Source organism: Hesperophylax consimilis, chromosome 5, assembly GCF_061612785.1.
Source record: "Hesperophylax consimilis isolate HC1 chromosome 5, BYU_Hcon_1.0, whole genome shotgun sequence".
NCBI classification, from domain to species: Eukaryota; Metazoa; Arthropoda; class Insecta; order Trichoptera; family Limnephilidae; genus Hesperophylax; species Hesperophylax consimilis.
The window spans coordinates 36,070,467-36,090,373 of NC_142840.1; the positions used below are offsets into that span (position 1 = coordinate 36,070,467).

The 19,907-nt window shown below is 34.9% G+C and overlaps 1 pseudogene; it reads left to right on the plus strand.

Moving 5' to 3' along the window:
- Positions 1–253: 253 nt before the first annotated feature.
- The window catches only part of LOC149423859 (uncharacterized), a 60,802-nt pseudogene continuing 41,148 nt past the window's right edge, over positions 254–19,907 (plus strand).

Sequence of the window (19,907 nt, forward strand, 5' to 3'; positions counted from 1 at the left end):
ACAGAACGTGGTATGTGTAGGCCATCTGCCATCTTGCATCACTTACCATTCTTTACATGAAACAGTATGTGAGATACCATTGATTATCTATCAAAATTGTCTGTTAAAACATGCTACTACTATGAAAATGATCTCCAGCAAAAGAAGACATCAGAAAACACTATTTACATGAAAAAAATCAGTTTTGCAAAAATGTCAGTTAATAAGGTCTACACCGAAGCAGCTCAATTATTAAATTTATCACTACATTCCCATGGGTTATCTTTTTGATAAGCCCCCTTCCACTAATGATGCCCGAACAGCTCAGGAAGTTTTGAGACAAAAAGTTCACCTCGAGAAGGTTTGTGTATGGGGTAAGGCCAACCTGGTAAGTTTCGACCTTTCAAAAACCCAAGCGTGTCTGACTTCGGCAAAGAGGGAGATCAATGACTGTCTGGTGTCAATTGATGGAAGCACCCTCCCTAATAAAGACTCCATGCTTGGAGTAACTATATCTGACCAGCTCGAGTATCGGGGGTCCATAAAATAGCTTCGAGTAAAACTAGCTACAAAGAAACTGGGTGCCTTGTAGAGGGCTCGCAGATTCTTCAATAGTGACCAGATGCTAACCCTGTACAAATCGCAGATGCAATGTAGGCATTCCAAGACTGTTCAACAGGTGTTTTAATGGAGACTGTTCTATGGGTATTTTGACTGAGGCTGCTCTATGGGAATAGCAGCATTGATCCCCATGCACTGGTGCACATGCATGAAACTCAACAGACATAAGCGAAACACCCGTTCACAGCTGACATTGGCTTTAGGGTTGTTTCTTTGACTATTTTAATGTAAATCTGCTTCATGTGGGACGAGTTACTGAAATCAGCTTTTCCTCCTTCATATAAACTGGGCCTCTTCAAGAGCCCAGGTCGCGACATAGTTCCATATTACACTGTACAGACAGGGATGTTCTTGTTTTAACAATTTACTAACGAAGGTACTTTCCACGCATTTCTATTTCCCAAAATTGATCGAGTAAGATTAAATTTAAAGATCTTAAGTAGGTACTGAGTTAACATTTGCTTTAGAGAATTTAAAAACTTTTTTAAACAAACAAATATTACATGTCAAAATAATGAATAAAAGCTATTCTTGAAGAAAGAGAGTTCTTAAAATTCAGAAGACAAAAGCAATGATGGATTATTACTTAAAGATTAAACCTAATCAAAAAAAGGTTTCTTACAATATTCCATCAAGATATAAAGAAAAAAATAATAAGTTAATATTTGGTGAAACTAAGATTAGAAGCAGTGAAGCTTATTCCAAAGCATACAGGAAACAATCAAATATACGACTATTAGATGGGTTTGTTAAGCCTGAAGTTTCTACAAATGAATCCAACTCTGAAATCTGGGACACGGAAATACTTGCTTCGCCTTCTTCAAGGTAAGTATTGGCAGTGAAATGATTATAAATTGACACATAGGAGATTAAAAATACAATAAGTGACTGGGACCCTGTACTTCACGGCTGCACCAAAACTAAACGCCGAAAACCACATTTATTATTATACCGAAATATCTGCACTAAGAGGACTAATGTGCACAGAGCTGGCCCTGTGCAGGGGCCATTGGAGCAGACCACTCCGAGCTCCGACTTTCCAAGGTGCCAAAGTACCGATAACACCTACCGCTATCCTTACCTAGCGCCTCGAGGTTTTTACTAGCGCCAGGCACCACTTAAGTCAGAGCCGGCCCTGAATGTGCGTAATACGGTACCACCTCTACCTAAGACAGACGAAACGCAACATAATAGGCGTAATAACCCAAAAATTAATCGCGGTAATACTATTATTACTATTGGCCATGAAAATCTCAAATCATATATCGAAATACATAGGAGTTTAGGTTGGCCATTCAACAGCAAGAATAACGCATGAGTGTCTCTGTTTAGGTTAAGACAAGTACTGCAACGATTCATAAGTTTCAACGATTACATAATATTATATGTTTTAAATCCATTACTAGTGCAAGAAGCTGCAAACAAAATGATGCTAAAATGTATATAAAATTTAAAAACAGCACTAACAGGCAAATTATTCACTGGCCATCCAAGTTCTTGCCAAGAGAGTCTGAAATATTCAAGGAATTAACTGATATTGAAAAAGCAACAATTCGAACAGAGAAGGTAGCTCTATACAATGCAATTTTAATAAATTATATGATACAAACAAATTTAAACTTTTATATGAGTACATATTATTATTATATAGAGATGCTTTGTATTTCATAATAAAATTATTTTTCACATAGGCGGCAAAAGATTTCGCAAACTGGTGGACAGATTTGGGTAGCCATAGCACTGATGAAGAGAAACTAAAAAATACCGAAACAATCAATACAATTTTCAAGGTATTAAATATTTACATCTCTAAATAGTATAAAGTAATGTCGCTATCCGTATTTGTCTGTTTGTGCGCTTAGTTCTTTTAAACTACGCAACATATTTCGATAGAGTTTTCACTATCCTTTAGAGAATTTCTTCCGGAATGTTTATGTGTATAATACATGCATATTATATTTTAAGAAAGTAGAAAAAAGTCAATGTTTTGTAATTAAGACGTAAACAAAAAATATGTATTATTATTTTTTTGGTAAATTAATGTAAGACAAGATTTTTTATGCATAGCACAAAGGGTAAGAATTATTTTATAAGCAATAATTATTAGCCTGAAACACTCATCCACATTGAAAAATCTCCTGATAAAAGATACATGACGCTAACGGGACTTGAACCCGTGTCCTTTCGATTTCCGGTCGACAGGTCTGACCATTGAGCTATGGCGGCTTATCTCTAATCCGCGAAATAATTCAATATATACTAGTGTTTCATTCAACAATTACTGCTTGTTACATTTTTTCACCTGAAAACAACCAACTTTATTCTTCATGTTTCACAAGCAACAAGCAGTAATTGTTGAATTTTTTTTTTATATTAACTCCACACAGGAGGCCCTGAAGAAAATAATTTCCCTCAGGGCCTATGTCATCTTTGGGGATGCTGTTTGGAGGGTCTTTTTGTGGAGAGGAAGGAGTGAACATGGGTCTTGAAGAGTCCCATGTTGTAGGAGGGAGGAAACACCGAGGCCGGCAGTTCGTTCCACAGCCGAGCTGTTGAACTTAAGAACGAATCGTAGAAGTGACCCGTTCTCATGTGACAAATGTCAACCGTGTACAAATGTTGGGCGCGCGTTTGGCGTGTATCCCGACTACGCACCGGTGCCGAAGGGATCAATGACGCTAGTTCTTCAGAGCATCTTCTATTGTAATAACGATGAATGAAACACTAGTATATATTGAATTATTTCGCGGATAAGAGATAAGCCGCCATAGCTCAGTGGTCAGAGCTGTCGACCGGAAATCGAAAGGACACGGGTTCAAGTCCCGTTGGCGTCATGTATCTTTTATCAGGAGATTTTTCAATGAGGATGAGTGTTTCAGGCTAATAAATATTGCTTATAAAAAAATATATGTATTGGCCAAACCTTACGAGATCCATCAAAATTATGTACTACGGAATTGTATACCTTAAGAAGGCCTCCCAACCTCAACACTCTACCCCAAACCATTTATAAGTCCCCGAAATTGATGTAATAAGACAATGGTGATATTTTTTTTTTTTTTTAAAAAAGAAAGACAAACATTCCCGGGTTACGAAAAACCTGACAATATTTGAAAATCTCCTACTACCACCACATAAAGCTGAAAATGTTGCTTGTGTTGTGATGGAGGACTTAGCCGGACGAGGAATTGAACACACTACGCCTGAGTGGGACCAAAGCGCGATGTCAACTCGGCCACCGACCGGTCAAAAATATAATTAGTCAATGGTCCCTGAGCAACGCCGGATCCACGTCAGCTAGTAATAATATAATTTATGCAGTGAAAATCCTTGAAAGGTTTTCATTGGATGGGAAAAAAAAATTATTTATGTATGTGGGTTCCAAATAAGAAAATTATTTTTTGTTTCAGTTTTCAAGGGACCAAAAAATTATTAAATAAAGGTTTTGCTATATTTCAAACCAGCCCCACTCAGATGTTTTCAGAGATGTGCAAAATGGGTACCCAAAACCATTTGAAATGCAAAATGGAAATGGGTCAAAACTTTTCCATTTGAAAATGCAAAATGCAAAATGGTTTTTAGAAAAGCATTTCAAATGCAAAATGCAAAATACCTATTTTCAAAATGCATTGAAAATGCAAAATGGTTTCTCAGATCAAACCATTAAAATAATTATAGAATTTTTAAACTATTTTGTCATTTAATAATGGACATCAATGTAGAACAAATATATTACATGATGGTAAATCCAAAAACACCACGACTACTGATTATGAAACCACAAAACATTTGCGCGGGACTAATGTTGCCATCGTAGAAACATAGAAACTGCTATCTAACATTTAATATTACAGCGTCACACAGTGGGCTGAAAATCGCTTTCATAGACATAGAGACTTGAATTTTCAAGGGTTTTTTTTTCTCCTAGAAATGGATTCTGCTGATCATTACTATGCTTTAAAATTTTGTTACTATGCTTTAAAATTTCGTACGCTTAAATGCTTTACATATTACTATGCTTTGTCTAGTTTACAACATTTTATTTACACTGCAAGCCTACTTAAGAATTAAAATGAATCATCAACATTCGAAAGTGTTTTTTTCAATTTTGAGGATTTAAAAAAAAAATCGCAAGTTGCGCCACAATACGAAGTATGTCAAAAAATAAAAATAAATAGTAGTACATCTGTGTGTAAGGATATAATGGCCAACCTAATGATTCCAAAGATAACCTAATTTTTAATGTCAGTGCCATACAATTTTTTCTTATAAAAATGATAACTCCTTCATTTGTACACGCAATTGCTTCATACAAAATTTTATAGCATAGTAATGATCAGCAGAATCAGAATTTCTAGCCAAAAAAAATACCCTTGAAAATTCAAGTCTCTATCTATGTCTATGAAAGGTGATTTTAAGCCCACTGTGCGTTATGGCCCCATGTTCAGTATTTGAATCAGTATTTTTTGTAATGGTATCACTCAATTGCCAGGGCTTCTACCAGGGAGCAACTTGACAAATGTAAATTATCTCTCATAGCGAGGTTGAGGACCGGCTTATAATTGGGGCTTATGAAAAAAAGATGAATGGAGATAGTAGGAAGAATGTTGCAAAAAAGCATTTAAAATGGAAAATGCATTGAGAAAAGCATTTGAAATGCAAAATGCAAAATGGTTTTTAGAAAAGCATTTAAAATGCAAAATGGAAAATACCCATTTTGCATTTTGCATTTCCATTTGAAATGGATTTATTTGAAATAAAGCACATCTCTGGATGTTTTGAACATTGCAACTTTAGCATGAGGTCTATATTTATATTTTAACTTTAGCTTGTGGTCTGCCGATATATATTCATTTGTTTTAAATGCATAACAACAAACTGTTTATTATATTTTGGTCTATGTTAACAAAAAAAACTAGACTAAAAACCTACTTATCACTTTTAATGACTATCCACAGAGCTATACAATTAGAGGCGCTAATTAATTAATATCTCATCGAAACGTGTTCCACTATTAGAACGCGATAAGCGACGCATGTAGACCGGATTCTGTAGTTTTAATTAGAGCGTCGGGAAAGTTAGAGGTAAAAAAGTGGAACCTATTTTTTCGCTTCATGTTTCACTATACAAAAGTGTTCCGATTCATCACTGTTCTGTAGCAATGTAAAGGTAGACCGCACGCTATTGTGACATATTATAATGTACACATTTTGAATTACAGATAGGATTTGATGAGCACATTAGCCGGGCATTGACAGTGAATCCCGAAGAAATTATGGTTGTTCCAAAGAAAGTTGCAGCCAAATGTCAGTCACAGGTTTGTCACCCTTACTTCATTGTGGTATTCTATAAATATAAACCGTTTCATCTCATTCCCAATGTTTGTATACACATGCGCCACAGAACAGTTAGAGTTATTTTTTTATTTTATGACCAACATTGTGACATTGAAACAACTTGTTTTAAAACAAACACATAAACATATAAACGTAGCTCTGGATGCTTTCATTTTCACACTGCATTCTCACAACCCATTTGCCGGGTTAGTTTATTACCAAAGCCGTTGTTCAACGGGCTCGGTAAGGGAAAAGAATTGACAAAAACTGAAGACACAGAAAAGTATCGTTCACTATTGTTTGCAGCGCAGCCATCGTGAATCTTTTCTGCACAGAGTCTCTGGTTTTTGTCAACTCCTTACCGTTACCGAGCTAGTGGAACGACGGGCTGTGATGTGTTTTGTAATAAAATTTTAGTATTATGTATGTTTGATTTAGGCCTCCATATCAGCTACACTCAGGAGACAAACAAAGTGCGATATTATAGCTGAGAAAAGGGAGAAGAAAGCAGTTGGCTTTGGGAAGAAACTGCCTCTGAAACTAACATTCATCCCTCCAGATAACGATACTAAACACATGTGGCAGGATACACGAGATGTTCCCAAGGACCTTGACATCATGGCCACTGTTTGGCACGACATTACCAGCCTCAAGTAAGATCAGTTTATAATATTTGTAAAATATTTATTGTACTCGTAAAATAAAAATAAATAAGTATTATGCCAGTTGTTGTGTATGCAAGTAAAATAGTTATGCCTGCATTCGGATGTTAGTAAAAATTTGTGTTGCTACATGAATCTAAATGGGTTAAGTTTCAGTAATAATTCTCTATACTGTAAGCATCATAAATGCCACCATTGAGATTGACCACATGGAAGATTAAAAGTAGAACTGGGTCGCTCACAGCCCACTGGTGAAGTGATCAGGTTGAAAGTACCCGCTCTTTGATCGAGTACTTTTACACATGGAAAAAATGCTTTTGAATAAAAGAGTAATCGATCCGCGTGCCGCCATACGTTGAAAATACCCATCTCACCTGAGACCCAAGTAATTTGGTATTATAATAATCTTTATCACATCGCTGCACCAGATATTAGCGTACTAGCAACAATATATAATTCACCAAACAACTGTGACTAAAGAATATAATGTGGTAGGTTACAAAAAAATAGTTTTGCAATAGTTTTTATAAAATTCGCAAAAAAACTGTTGGTTTTTTTTTTAAATACGAAAAATAACATCTTCAGTAATTAATCTAGATAATCACAGAAAAAAAATGTTGATTCTTGCAAAATACTATTCCTTATAAATTTGGTGCTAATGAATACTAATAGGTGCTGGGAACCCAGGCAGCTAGAAGATTCCCAAGGTTTGCAGGTCTACCAATCTGGCGTCACTAGTATATTAATTTGGGAGGCGGGTTTGGGTAGCCGGGGAGGAACCATTTATTGGATAACCAACACCTCTGTCACAGGTCACGCGGTTCACTAAGTGGTTAGCTGTGTTTGGTGATTTAGTAGGGGTGCCCGGGTTCATCAGGTGAGATGTGTTCGGGATGCCCCTGCCGATCGGGAGAGGCTGGTTTGGGGAGATTTTTTGACCTCTCCAACTGGTCCTCTTGACCCTTGCGCCGCAGCGGGAGGGATAGATCATTTGTCCGTTACTCCTGGACACACTGATCCCTAAATTCCTACCCACCCCTCATACCTTTTTCCTTCCCAGAACTTCCTCTTCTTCCATTCCTTAAAAAGATCCTTTGCACAGTACCCCCAAAGATGACATAGGCCCTGAGTGCAATTATTATAATTATTACCCAAGAAATAACAACAAACACGTACAATAGAAACACTAGATCTTATGGTCAAAAACTTATCCAACAAATAACTACTAATACAACTTTTGGGCAAAAAAGCTTCTTATATCATAGTATTAAACTCTACAGTAAAATACTACTCACACTCAAAAACCTCAACACTTTAACATTTAAATCTCAAATAAAAAGCTGGATACTTAATATAGGGAGATCTGAAATAGATAATTTACTGAGATCAAACACAGACTAAAACAGAATCAACTGAACTATACCAAAAAACACTATCTTACTTATTTTAAAATTATATAAAAAAAAAAAATTATACTACAATATGATATATGTTCATAATTAAATTCATATGTAACTTTGATGTAATATTAATTTTCTTATAATTAAATTATACATAATATGTAAATTAAATCCTCAGCACGGGAGATCCCAGTGAGGATATCATTATATCTATTTGTTACAAAAAAATATATATAATAAAACACTATTATTATTATTATTATTATCCTAAGGGCCTCCTATGTGGGGTTAATGACAAAAATATATATTTTTATTTATTTTTTTATTTTTATTTAATATTTGTATGTTTTTTACAATAAATATACAATTTATACATATTATACAGTGTTATAAAGGTAAATAATAATAGCTTTTCCTCAACATAAAGAGACGAGGCTCTTGTGTTTGGTGAGTGAATCTTTATATATGTGTCGAAAGATCCCACTGGTGCTGATATTCATAATGCACCTATTGAATTTGGGATTCATTTCGGACCCGCTCTTGGGCAGTATGAGTATCATTCGGACAGATGGATGTTTTAGCATGGAATTTGAATAACACGCTGTTCAAAGTTTGGTAAAATGATAGTACAAGTTTGTCTTATTTCCTTATATTTTTTATAGGAGTTCACTGCACAAAAGGGACTGCACTTTAGAGATAGCCGCCACTGGTACCTACCATCTCTATTTCTCTATCTTAAAGATGAGATTTTGAAATGCTAGGTCTTCAAAATTCTTATCTCTATGATCATTCAAATCTTTTTTGATAAAAGTTACCCATGCGCACATTGGTGGTTCGTAATTAGGTTACAATGAGCGGTAGTTCACGCTCGACCCAGGACTGATTAAAAGGTTCCGGCCGAGGAAACACTATTACAATAATATACCATTTGAGCATCTTCTCTCTGTCCAGTATTTACACAGTATTATAGTCTACGAAAGAAGAACATAACATGAAAAGATCACCCAATCATTTATTAGAAACACAATATGTTTAGGAATTCAATACTTGATTTGAGTGAAAGCACTATGACACATTAAGAATTTTAAAATATACAAGTGATTGGTTCTCAAATGAGATGTAATCTCTTAATGGATGTGTAAATCTAAGGGGGTATTTCACTATGTCGGGCTAAATATCTGACTAGCTATCCGTTGGCTGGCTTTAAAGATCAGAATAACTTCGTTATTCAACGGCGACCGTTTCACCATTGTTTTGAGCTTCCGGATAGATAACACTCGAAATAGTCTGGCAACATCGCAAAATGTTTGCAGTTACCCCATCTACTGCCACAGCTGTCATGCGTCACAGTCCGCACACCGCGAAGTGTGCATTTTTTTGGTTATGTTATGTTGATTATCAGGTCATTTTAGATAGATTCGTGTCGAATTAATACATTGTTCTTATTTTGAACACAATCAAATAATTCAGGATGGATCATACAAGCATTCAAATTCATTCAACGAAATTCGACTCACTTCTCAGCTGTCAAACTCGGAATGTTTTGACGCCATCTTTGATTCAAGGAATAGCGCCTAACGTGCAGTGTTGCCAACTCGAATTTTAAAGTAGAGCTAGGCGAAACCCAAAAAAGAGCCAAAAAGGAGCTAAAATTTTGAAAGTGACATAAAGCATGGGGGGGGGGTTGTTAGAGAATTTCAGAGAAGAAAAATTCGGGGGCGGACTGCAGAATTTTTGACAAAAAAAACTTACCTTTTGTCCTTCTTGTTGGCTGCTTTTGAACAACTCATAACAAACACTCAACAGTACACTTGTTTGTTTTTATAATTTTCAAAACACAATTATTTTTGATAATATCGAAGTCTTCAGGATAATTTTATTGTTTTTTTTATAATTTTTTTTTGTTAGGTAGCGACTAGTCCTCTAAAAAATCTAAGCAGTCATCCGGTTCCAGTTCCTGTACCATCGCATTGCTAGGACAGGCTTCATCAGGATTTTTTTCATATAAAGCCATTGTTCCAATTTTTTTTTGAACTTTTGGGGGAAGTTCATAATCCTCGCAACATTTGTTGTGTCGCCTGAGCCCCGATCGAATTGTCAAAATCGAATTAACCAGGTCATTGCCAAGTTTATTTCTAGTTTTATTTTTGACTATATTTAACTGGCTAAAAACTCGTTCCACTTCTCCGTTTGACCACGGCAGAGCAAGTACCGAAACTGCGAAAGAGCTGATTTCGTGGAAAGGATTTTCATCAGCGGCATCACGATACTTTAGAACCTCAGCCCAAAACTTGACTGTGCTTGATGTGCTTCTCCAGGGTATTAGAGAGATCTTGAACCATTGGACTTCGGCTTTTGCAATGATGTCTGCAGAAATGCCCATTCCGTTCATCAGAGGTGCGATGCTTTCTTTCAGCTGTTTTAAAGTGTTCGAAACTGACAACTGATCTATTTTCCGTAAAACTTCATAATTGTCCGGTAGTCTTTGCTTAAGTTGCTTAATCAGTGAAACAACGAACTGAGTGGAATATTATTGCAAATATATATATATTTTAATATTATTTCACGTGAATAAGAGCTGAAAAATCTGAAAAACGAGCTAAGAAGCTAAATGACTTTTTTTGGAGCTGACGACGTCGATTTAGAGCCAGATCTAGCTCTAAAGGAGCTGAATTGGCAACACTGCTAACGTGAAGTTCGAGCACTGATTAGTCAAATCGAACTTTAACCCGAGCGTTAGCGTTATTCAGATATAGTGAAAACGAAAAAATGACTAATCTGCGGATTAGTGCTTAGTCAGAACATAATCAGAGATAGTGAAATACCCCCTAAGAGTTATATTTGAATGCAATCATGCGCAAAAGTGATTCTATCAGTAATGCTGATTTTCAAAGTATTTATTTGCAGGTCTTCCAAATACTACTACAAGTGGTTGTGTGAGCATCCAAATGAGAAGTTGCCGTCATTCCTGGAGGACTTCTATGAAAGTCAAAGTGGAGGTTCTTCAGTTTGTGCCATAAGCGATCTAATGGAAATCAATAAGATATCCAAAACACTTATACCTGTAATGCGTCCCGGCATAGAAAAAGAAGAAGCAATGAAAAGCCATGCTATGAAAAATTTGTTATAATGTTAATGTGCGTAAATTAATTTTTATCTGTACCTATAATGACAAGTTATTTGTTTAGTTTTTCAATAAAAACTATAATTTACTCATTAGTGTAGCGATTCACAATTATTATAACACACGTTAAACAAATAAATAAAAACAATTAAAACCTCTCTGATAGAAATTTTGTCACGCACAGCCATAAATAAACCACGCACAGCTGACAGATGTCATTTTGTTTGTGTTTGTGATAATTTAAATCATGTCCGTCCATAAACTAGGGCAGATCCGTTCATGACCACAAACAATTTTATTGGAAGAAGAATAATTATTTAGTAGTATAGTATTTTCTTTTATTCCTTTGAAACTATTTGTTGTAAAATATTGTAAGGTACAACAAAACGATCGATGTAATATTGTTTCGAGGGAAATCCGAAAAATATTGTTATCTTTCTGTAATCTAGCATTGCGTTTTTTTACGTTTATACTGAATCAATGATTTCTATGAAAGGTAACAAATTGTACTTCCTCAAGGTTTTGCTGGTTCTGACATTATTTTATATTGTTTGTTTATTATTTCTTTCTAACTGTTTTATTTTGTAAATAAACAATTACTTTACTTCATAATGCATTGTTATTTTAATAGCTCTAAATTCGCATAAAATTATACAGTTTTCATCGTCCACGTTATAAAAGATTAATTAGTTTATTTTAGATCATCAATCACACATTAATTGAATGAATAAACATTTTGTTTGTCCTTTGAAATATTTCACAAATAAAGAATCGAACACTGAAAAAATAAAGATATTTATTAATTTATTTAATTATTAACGGACATCGTCAAAATTACAAAATAATAACACGAATAAAGTAAAATGAAAAATACAGGAGTAGACAAAGGTACATGAAAGCAAAGACATATGGTAGATATAATATAAGAAAATAAAGTGACAAGTCGAATCAAGTCAAGAATACGCCGTGGGTCAGGACCACAGGACACTTATAATATTCCGTCACTTGTTTAGCGACTGGCAAAAATCATTCAGACTTATCCCAAAAAAGTTAAGGTTTTGACTTGAGTTGACCAGTCTACACATTCTGGACAATGGTGAATAATATCCATAATTTGTCGAATGATGGTTGAGGAAGAGCAGTTCATTATTTCTGAGTCTTTGCGGGGGGATATTGAAGGGAATGAGTTGCAGTAGAGTACGTGAATCAATAATATATTATTGAAGATGCAAATGTGGTTATTTCTTTCCCGACGGACTTCCAAAGGAGAGAGGTTTAGAGTTAGTTCAATTTCATCATATGAATATTTGCCTTTTTCTAAACCTAGTAAAGTAAGCACATCACTAGATGGTTTCTTGTGGCTTGTTTCTAAACATGACGGGGCTATTCGAGAACAATAAAATTTGGAAACTGGAACCGCAGAGTGAGCGGGAAGATGTAAGAAAAACGCCAAAACCTTATTTTTTAAATGACGTTTCATATTCCCTCATCAATTACCTAAAAAAATCATAAGTCGTTATAATTGCAATAAAAATATGAAAATGAAATTAAAACAGTTCCAACAATACCACTTTGCATACAAATTATTTTCGAAAGTTTGTCATGGCTTCCAAGCGATTTCTCCTAGCCGTAAATTTGGCTTTAATGCCATTCGTACAAAATCGTACGAATGCTCTGTCCAGGGCTTATTAGGTCCATGGGCTTCAATGCCATTCGTACAAAATCATATCAAAAAAATGATGAATGATGCGACCCACTCTCAGATCAATTTACGGGGTGCCGTGATCACGCGGCTGTCATCTGTCAAGGTGACGGACATAAATAAATAAATCACGTGACAGATCCCATACAAAGAAATGATGTTCCGCGGTAGTTCCCCAATTGATCGGGCCCTCAGTGTGACACCTCAACATATAATCGGCATATGCCACTCCCAAATAAGCGTTGATGAGTACAGTGTCTAAGCCTAAATGCTCTGACCAGGGCATTTTAGGTCTATGTTTTTAAAGGACCAATGTCAGTTTTTCAAATTTCACAAGGCTTGTGTAGAATTTGTTAGCTACAGGGTTTTCCAATAAGAGGTGTTATTTTTTAATAGCCCGCTATTTCGGTAGATGTTACTTTTGAAGCTATCATTTTTTGACATTTGACAAGTAGAAACTACGCCATTAATAAAAATGGAACGATACACGCTTCAACAACGCATTGAAATTATTAAAATTCGCTTGAGTGAATCAAATGCAAATCATCTTGAGTGATGAGGCCCATTTCCACTTCGGTGGCTTCGACAACAAGTAAAATTGTCGCATCTGGGGCTCGGAAAACCCAGGAGTTATTGTTGAAAAGCCTATCTATCCTCAACGTGTGACTGTTTGGTGCGGTTTATGGTCCGGCGAAGTCATTGGACCTTACTTTTTCGAAAATGAGGCTGGAGCAACAATTACGGTGAATGGATTGCGCTATCGAGAGATGATTAATGTTTTTTTATGGCCGGAATTGGATGGTATTGATCTGGACAACGTTTACTTTCAACAAGACGACGCTTGCACAAGCAACGAAACCATTGATCTTTTACGATTGAATATCAAAATAACACCTCTTATTGGAAAACCCTGTAGTTGTAAGAAAGGCAATTTTAACAATTTTAACCTTTTCGATTTCAAACACTCTAGCCACCTTCGTAACTGCTTAAGTGATTAATATGATTAACGGCAAGATACTGTTTATTTTCTTCCACATGATGTTGACTAGTAATTCGGATTAATATTGTTGGTAATGCAAAACAAAGCATTTCTATCACATGTTAATGAGTCATAATGTTCTCGATTTACTAAATCAAAATATGTAAGTACTTTGTACATAGATAATGCTTTAAATCCTGGAATAAAGTATATAATCAGTATAATCCATCAAAACAGATTAATGGATTTAGGTACAATTTACATTCAAATTATTACGTGTGTATGTGTGGAATATAATTAGCTATCACGTATAGATCAGTATGCATACTTCATTTCAGCATGATGTGGTGGGCTTTTGATTTGACAAGTTTAGACGTGTTTGTGTAGATAGGTAGGTACGGCCTTTGATATTTAGGTAGGTTCATTTCATGTTGTCGTCGGTTCCTACCTTACTACCACAGAAAATTCTTGTTTCTCCTTTTTTTATATACATCTATTTGAATTTCTCTTTTGTTTTTGGGAATGAATGACTGCAAATCTTGGAAACGGAAATTAACCCACATCCCGACATCAGATCGAGTTGAAACTTGGCAGATAGAGTCGTTGTCGATGATAATGCATTCATTATGGTATACACACGCATACATATGTTTTTGGACATGGTTTTCTACACTCGCCTCAGGGATCCCATTTCCAAAACATTCAGTCTACTTTCATCCTTCCTCCTCCACTTCCATGCCTCACTGCCGTGCCATTATCGGTGTAGGTACCAGCATCACTGTGAACATCTAGCTATTCAACTTCATTGTGGACTGCCAGCTTCGCTTCTTTTGGACATTTTTTTTGGCGCCAACCGCGTCCAGTCCTTCATTAAGAGAGTTTGCTGCATTTAACTACCTTTCTTTCAAAATCACAATCAACCCCCCTCTATCTCTTTCTCTCATGAACATACTTCTCAAATAAACAAACTCATCTACCTTCTCCAAGTATATGCAGTAAGTAAGTATTTCAATACCATGAGCAGCGGATACCTAAATTCAAATTTAAAAAAAAACACAACAATAATAAAAGAGTAGGGGTGTATTATGAACACATTCCTACTGACGTAATAAATTTATACGGCCAATCTGCAGATAACAGTAGCTTGAACCCAGGGCCGGCCTTACGATTGGAGCAATCCGCTCCGAGCGACAAATTGTCAAGGCGCCAAGGCAGTGATAATACCTAACACCTAACAGTCCTAATACATCGCCCTTGAGGGTATTTTTTACAAAAACGGCGCTACATAAAAATACAAATCATCCAGGACTATTATTGATTACAGTGATCAGCTACATAACGGCCCTGCTTGGGCTCATGATGTTTACTTTCACAAAGTTGTGATTAGAAATTCCCATTCCAACAGATTATTATTTATTAACGTTAATTATTATCTATGTTTTTACATTTTACAATTGTACATATACACATCGTGGATTTATACAAGAAGTAAGTACACACAACACGTGTATTAAATGTACCTAACGAACCAAATATTTTGGTAGAGGAAATATTAATACCTTTATATATATTTCTTATCAAGACATAATCAATCGATAAGTTTACCGCCATAGTCTTCAAAAATTTCAATCAGTTTCTTTCTGTCGTCAAACAAAGCTACTGCTATTTAAAAAAAGTTTAAATAAATAATACATTAACGTAGTATTTAATTAAATAAAACATTGTTATTTTATGTAATATTCAAGCTCTTGCTCTAAGTCGTGTTATAGATAATTTATTTTTAATTTTGAAAAATAGAGTGTTTAGTATTGAATAATTTTTTTTTGAAAATGGAGGATAATTCTGATGATTCTCAGAGTGATAATGGATACCCCCTTAACAATGGAACAACAAATTTGGTGTTTTTACCAGAGACAATTGAAAGTGTCCCAGTTCCCACAAACTTGCTAAACAGGCAATATCATTCGGACAATTCAATCAATGATCATTCTCTACGAAATATTGGTGTTTATACACTTGAAGGCGATGTAAGTTTATGTATTTTAATTCATCGTTTCTAGAATTGTTATTTTAATAAATAAAGAAAATTCACAAATACAGAACTTTGGTAAGCAATTCAAACTTTTATTCGAATTCGAAAAGGAACCTACTGTAAACATAGATTGATAATCCGACGTGATAGTAAAATGTATTAAATAGGTTTAAGTCAGGTTCATAGGATGAGGTTTTTTACAAGGCACCACATACTCTGCACCACATACGTCACTCCTGAATACACTGACCCCTGGATTCCTACATATCCCTCATACCCTCTTCCTTCCTGGAACTTCCTTTCCTTCATTTTCTTAAAAATACCCTCCACTCAGCATCCTCAAAGATGACATAGGCCCCGAAGGTAATTATTTTCCTCGGGGCCTCCTATGAGAAGTAAAACTAAATAAAAGTCATCCAGTGGTTTCTAGAAAATCTTTTAAAGTCTGTTATTAGTTTATTAGGTATAATGTCTAAGACATTAGCTGTAGGTATGGTTGAAAACATGTTACATATTTACTTCCAATACATGGAAAATTGATCCATGTTTTTGATTTTTTTTCTGGAAATTGGTGGTTCATCAATATATTGATATCATGGGTTAGTTAACAACATAAACAAGAGAAAATAAATTACAGTACACCTGTATCATCCAATTCAAACTTTCTCATCTCTACTGAGAAAGTAGAAACGAAAAATTGTGTACCTATGTTGTCGGAAGAAGCGTATTTTTTTCTTATTTGTTATTGACGTTGGCCTCATTTAGGCGATTCGATAAATGTATAGATCGCTGTAAACAACAAATTAAACCATTAAATAAATTACTGTAGTTGCAATCAATAAAACAATAATAACGCTAACATTAATTTTAAATTTATTCTTTTTTCATAAAAGAAAATGGTACACAAATTGAACGTTATAAAATTATTATTAACCAATCAAAAAATTTGGTACTTAAAAAATCCCAAAAAATCATGATTTCGGTAGGTTGTTATGAATTTGGAATATCAGTTATTTTTTTGCTATATTTTTAGATTAATAACATGTTCATAATAAAATCAGATTTTTTGTTTGCGAGAATAAGAAAAGTAGTTTTTTTCTTGATTATTGTTTTCATTCCGATTTATTTTTTTATCTATCAACTACTGTACAGGAGTGAGAATACGCTTTGTCCCATCTTTATCGATAGTAAAATATAGCAAAATCGTGTCAAAATAATAACATATTTCACATCCGCTTCCCTTAAATCTAAAAATTACAGAAAATATTTTTAAAAAACTTTCCATTATTATTAGAGTCAGGTAAGTTTTTAGAAAAAACAAAAAAATTATTAGAGTCTATTATTTAAAAAAAATCATATTTTTTCTATCTTTGATTAATATTGCGTTTTTCTTACACATTTTCTCGATGTCATTATTACATTATTTTACTTCTTACATAATTTTATTATTAGAGTTTAAATTCTTTCACCAAACACGAGAGTGAGGAAAAGTGAGTAAAAGTTTTAATTATTTTATATTTATCGTCAAAAAGGCATAAATTTCATAATTATAAATAAAACAAGAAATTCAGTACTACAATAACTACTTAATAATTCTTTCATAGAATACCATTTTTTTTGTAAACACATAATTTAAACAAGTTTAAACCCATTTTTCAACATAAAATAATCATATAGGAAGATTATCGTATATATGGTGGTGTTTTATTCGTTTTTAAAAAACGATTTATAAATTTTACGGATAATAACACATAATAAAACTTGTATATTCGGAATCAGAAGAATGATGAGTTAATCTAGATGAATATATAAATTTTTAATCCCTAACATTTTCACTGGAGTTCCTTATTATTGAGGTCCTGGGCAGAATAAAAAGCTCTCGAAGTCAAAAATGGACTCAAAAATGAACTCAGTGTTTCAAGTGCAAATGTATGCACTTTCTCATGGCGTATAGGTTTAAATAGCATATCAAAAAAATCCTACTAGGGCGAAATTCAAATGCCAGCAGCATTCCATAAACGGTTTGTCGAAGGAAAAAAAATGAAATCCGGTTGAAATAAAGTGTAAGCTTTTTGTAACTAGTGACATTATACAGCCAACTATTAAAACTAAGTATAAAAATAAAAATATGTGCGTTATTGTTAAAAAAAAATACAGTGTGTGGCAAGCCTACGCACGACGGAAGTGAAACTTTTAGTATTCTTCTCTCTCTCTTTTCATTTCATATTATTATTATTCAGAATGCTGTACATTATAGTTTTAAAAAGCATAAATTTATTTATAGGCGTGTTGTTAACAAATGAACGTTTAACTAGATTCCTAATGTTGACATATTTATAAGTAGCATGTGATAAAAACAATTTAAACGTTATAAAAACATGGGATTCGAACCCGGGTCCTGCATAACGAGTGTCGAACGCTCTGCCTCTAGACCGCGAGGAGAGGTATCTCGCGTAACGAGAACCGCGTATACAACGTGTACTCCTATCACATAACGACTCGTTAACGCTTTATATAGGGTCGAATCGAAGATATATCGGCAGTGTGAAGTCATATCTGTCGTTTTTTCAAAATATTTCCGTATATTTGTCCGTTTTGGAAAAGATCTATCGTGTTTTAACAGTCTCATACCCGTATGGAGTCTGAATTTGAAAAACATTTCTAAATTTTGAAAAACTCACTTTTGGCTGTGTTTTTTACTAAAAATACTTGTCACGCACGTCTGCGAGGGTAATTAGTCGCGTTATCGGCCTTGATTAGTAATTTTAATGATTCAAAACAAAAATAATTAATCAAAATACCGAGCGACTCTACCGGCTCGATTTGTAAGCTGTATTTCGACCAAAATATCATTTAGTCAAAATATCTAAAAGTCGCAGCACGAGAGCATTTTATCACTTTTCCTCGTATTAAAAAAATCACAAAAAGAAAAAAAAATAGTTAAAGCGGGGATCGAACCTCGGTTCTTCACGACGACAGTCGGGCGCTCTGCCTCTAGACCGCGAAGCTGAGTTTGGAGAGTGACCTAAACTAGGTATATAATATTAGCTAGGCTCCTATAGCGAAATGATCACGGTTTTTCGTGACGGTCATGAGTCGGTTTTACTCCGTTCCTCGAAAATGCATAACGCGCGTAAAGAAGTTTCACTTCAAAAGGCAGTTCCTTATTAGCAATAAAATTTTATCTGTTTTATACCTGTTGAACCATAATTATCTACAAGCGATTATCTAAATATCTTACTTCAGTTTTAATACCGTTGGTATAATTTTCTTGTGTTTTGATTTAGATAAATGACAGAGTCCCAGCTGTCCAGCTCGACTCCCAGGGGGCCCCGGGGCTGCAGAGGCCGCTCGGCCCCCTGCCGCCCCGCAAACGTCACCGGAGCCAGCCCCCTGTAACTCGCTCGCAACGGCCACCCCTCAGGACCTTGGTCAGCATGGACGGATTGATGTACGACCCCCAGCAGAGGAAGTTTCACAGGAGAAATGTAAGCAACAGTTATTAGATTTAGCCTCCGTCTTAACCATTGGTAACAGAAAAAAATTAGATGAGCCATGAACCATTAATATTGAAACAAAAATATCAGGACTGAGTCATTAAGATACTTGCTTATACAGGGTTTTCCAATAAGAGGTGTTATTTTGAATATCCCGCTATTTCGGTAGATGTTACTTTTGAAACTGTCATTTTTTAACATTTGACAAGTAGAAACTACGCCATTAATAAAAATGGAACGATACACGCTTCAACAATGCATTTAAATTATTAAAATTCACTTGAGTGAATCAAATGCAAATCATCTTGAGTGATGAGGCCCATTTCCACTTCGGTGGCTTCGTCAACAAGCAAAATTGTCGCATCTGGGGCTCGGAAAACCTAAGAGTTATTATTGAAAAGCCTCTCTATCCTCAATGTGTAACTGTTTGGTGCGGTTTATGGTCCGGCGGAGTCATTGGACCTTACTTTTTCTAAAATGAGGCTGGAGCAACAGTTACGGTGAATGGATTGCGCTATCGAGAGATAATTAATGATTTTTTTATGGCCGGAATTGGATGGATTGGTATAAATTTG